General features: G+C 37.5%; 1 non-coding gene across 1 annotated transcript; it reads left to right on the top strand.

The window, feature by feature from the left end:
• Positions 1 to 2492: 2492 nt before the first annotated feature.
• On the top strand, positions 2493 to 2598 carry LOC112085779. Its single transcript, XR_002899077.1, has one exon. It is a non-coding gene; the product is annotated as a small nucleolar RNA R71 (small nucleolar RNA).
• The last annotated feature ends 1161 nt before the right edge of the window (positions 2599 to 3759 follow it).

Here is a 3759-nt window from a genome sequence, read left to right as displayed (position 1 = left end):
TTTCACTTTAAACAATAAGCCTTTTTGGCTTCTTTTCTTTTCTTTTCACTTAGAGGCTAGACTTTACTTTTCAAAACACAAGAGCTTTCTTTCTTTAAACAACAGAACACAAACCGTTTTCTTTTCTTTTCCATCCCCTGGTTCTCATCTCAAACTCTCTCTTTTCCACTCAGTGTTTCCCAAGATCTCTTCCTAGCCTACTCTAGACTCATGATGCAGAGCTAGATCTACATGAAACTCTACTCTTTGTCGCCCTAAACCCAACACTTTCTGTCAAGTTTATTCAGAAAAAGACCTCACATCTCTCACTAGAGTGTTTCAGGCTTCAAGGAAGGTTTGGTTAAAGACAAGGGAACTGTCTCAAGATGAGAGAACAGCTATTTGAGCTAGCAAAGAGTGGCAAAAAGGGATAAGAGAGCTCAAATATTTTGTGGTACCCATGAGTTCACAATGATGCTCAAACATGATAATTGGATTGTCAAATTATGGTTTTCACATAAGCAAGGCTAGAGTTAATCACAACTTGATCCAACTTAACACAGAAGCATTGAGACATCAGTTCCAAGCATGGTTCACCCTTGATTTCATACCAGTTTTGCAAGCAATAGAGAATTAATAACTAGGGCCATGAATTCAAGTTCTTAAGATGATTCTTTCTCAAAGAAACCTATCATTACTCCCATGAAAATAATGCAACCTACATGATTATGCAACTAGACTCAATCCTAAAAATGTGAATGCAACTAAATGAACATTTTTTGTGAAATTTTTTCAGATTTTTCCATTTTTATGGTTTTTATATGCACTTGGATGCAGACTCAAGATGCAAATAAAAATAAGAACAAGAGAAAACATGATTAGTAAATACAAAACCCCTCCCCCACACTTAAATAATACAGTCCTCTGTGTTATAAAAGTATGAGAAAAAGGAAAAACAAACATGAAAAAGATAAACTAAGAAAATGAAAAACTAGATGTTTGAATGCTATGTACAGGTTTGGAGTGTTACCTTTTAGGGAATTGGAGATGGGGATGGACACTCAATCATCACCATAGACTAGCTGATGCATGTCCTTGGTCTCTGTCCAACACGTCTCAACCCTTAGACCATCAAATAACCTTGCACTCACTTAACAAAAAGATCAAAAGGCTCCCAAAACATAGAATTAAAATTGGAAATCAAATAAAAAGAGTATATACAATGATAGACATGGGAATGTCTCCCAAGTGCACTTTGTTTTAAGTTACTAAGTTTGACTTTCCATACCTTTTACTTAGTGAGAGAGAGAGAGAGTAGAGAAACTCCCTGGATTTTCTTTGAATTCAAGCCTCACCACTTTCCTCATGAGCTCCTCAATACCATCTTCACCTTTGTCCTTCAGCTCTTGAGTGAGAACTGCTCTGACCTTTGAAAATGGCTTAGACCCTCCTCTACACTTGACCTTATACTCAATCAATCCATCTTGATGAGTCAATGGAATGAGAGTGATAGTGGAGGATTTGTCTAGCAAAGTTTTTTCCTCCTTGGTCTTGCTTGGTTTCTTCTTGTAAATGGTAGGAGAGTGAGCTTCTTTAGGCTTCTTTATCTTACACTTAGGACTTTCACCTTTCTCTTGAACCACTTTGCAAGAAACTTCTTTCCTCATTTGTGTAGAAGATTGAAGTTTCAAGCAATCGTCATCATCACTAAAGAACTTCTCACCATCAATGAACTCAAGATCAAGCTTTCTTTGGCGTTATTTCTTTTTCTCACAAGCTCTAAGAGGCTTGTCCTTCTATTTCATTCCACAATTCCCCATATACTTCATCTCAAAGTGTTGAAACTCATCACAGAGACTTGGAGGCACATAGGCTGGCGGCTCAATAGATTTTTCTTCCTTCTTGAGCTTTTGCTTGGCCTTCTCCTCAGCAACAATCTGAACCTTGTCTCTAGAAGCTCCATGGACGTCTTTTATAGCAAAAACTTCAGTTCAAGGGTCACCTCCCTACTGAGTTGCTCAATGTCCTCATTGTCTTGTGAAGAAAGACCTCTAAGAGCAATGTCTGGTTGTGGACTATAGAGCAGACGTTCTATCTCATTTATAGCAGCTTCATGATCTTTGATCTCCATGTGATTCACTTGAGAGGTTAAACTCTCTATTTTGTTGTGGAGATCATTGTAAGAACTCTTCACTCTTCTGGTGATCTCATCTTGTCCCTTGAGAAGTTGTTGGAACATGCTGTTCAACTCCATTTCTTGAGGCTTTGAAGCAACTTTCCCTTGTGGAACAAACTCTTGCTGAAAATAAAGCTCCACCTCACCTTGACCATCTTTACAAGCTTCAATATCAAGCTCCTTGTATCTTTCATTACTCTTGGCCAAATTCGCAACAAGTAGCTCTCCTTGTTCTATGGTAAGATTTGAAAAACGCCCATTGCTAGCTACATCCAGTGTCCATTTATGCTCTATATAAACTCCCCAGTAGAAGATACTAAGGATAGCTTCTTGTTTGAACCCATGATGAGGAAATTCTCTAGTGTATCCTTTAAGTCTCTCCCATCCTTCATCAAAGGTCTCATGGGTTCCTTGTTTGAAGCTCAAGATGTCTTTCCTAGCTTGAACTGTTCTTTGTATGGGGTAAAACCTTTGAAGGAAGATCCTCTTGCATTCATCCCAAGAATTGACCAAGTGAGATGGTAATGCTCTTTCCCATTTGCTTGCCTTTGCCCCAAGTGAAAATGGGAACAAGATGAGCTTGATACTGTCTTGGGGCACTCCTCCAGTTCTAAATGTGTCACACAACCTCTCAAAGGAGTCCACATGATCATATGGGTTCTCCATTCCTATCCCCAAGAACTTAGAGTCTTGAATCAACCTAACCAAGCTTGCTTTGATCTCATAGGCCTCAGCTTCAATTGGAGGAGGGTGGATTCCATACCTTTTTCCATGACAAAAAGGAGTGTCATAGCTTCCAATTGTTGGCTTTTTCTTTGGAGCTTGGGTTAGACTTGAAGCCAATTCTTGATGTAGAAGCAATTCTTGAGGTTTTAGAGTTTGGAGATTAATTATGATCCCATGATTAGCCCCCTCTTGAGACTGTGGATCTTCTTGAATACATTTTTAATGGTTCACCTCCAACACCTTATATGCTCCTGTCTTCTCACTTCTCTTCTTCTTGTTTTGGTACCTTTGAAAGCATAAGAGAACTAAGGAAAACAAGTTAGTAACAATAAATAAAAATAAGTTCATCATCTCAACCAAAGATGAGGAAAAAAGGTAAAAATAAAAGCTTAGTCTCAAGTAGAATCTAAATCCTAATGGCTAATGCTAAAACCCCATGGCAACGGCGCCAAATTGATAAAAGAATTTTTGTCTAAATCAATTCCTTAATATGCTCATGTCATTGCAATATTAAGATATCAATCCAAAGGGATTAAGATTAACACACCAAGAATATAAGAAACTACTTAAGCTAAGCAAATCAGGGGTTTTGGTTTGATTAACTACTGAACAAATGATTAAAAGAAGCAATCAAAAACTCAAACAAGACTAACAATAAATAAAAAAGCAAAAATAGAAAATGTCAACAGAAGTCAACTTAAAACTCAACATAAAAAGTCAACAAAAGTCAATGACGAAAATTCAAATATCAACCAATAAAAAGCAAGTCTTTGGGCAAGGTAATTGATTAAGGGATGTTTAATGATAACCCATGATGTCTACAAACTCACAAAAGTGCTCATCCTTCAGTCTAGAACTCTATTTTTGACTAATCCTCT

The sequence above is a fragment of the Eutrema salsugineum genome, unplaced genomic scaffold (genome assembly GCF_000478725.1).
Source record: "Eutrema salsugineum unplaced genomic scaffold, Eutsalg1_0 scaffold_3, whole genome shotgun sequence".
NCBI classification, from domain to species: Eukaryota; Viridiplantae; Streptophyta; class Magnoliopsida; order Brassicales; family Brassicaceae; genus Eutrema; species Eutrema salsugineum.
The sequence above is the reverse complement of the archived record's forward strand: the minus strand, read 5'-3'. Positions and strand labels throughout refer to the sequence as shown.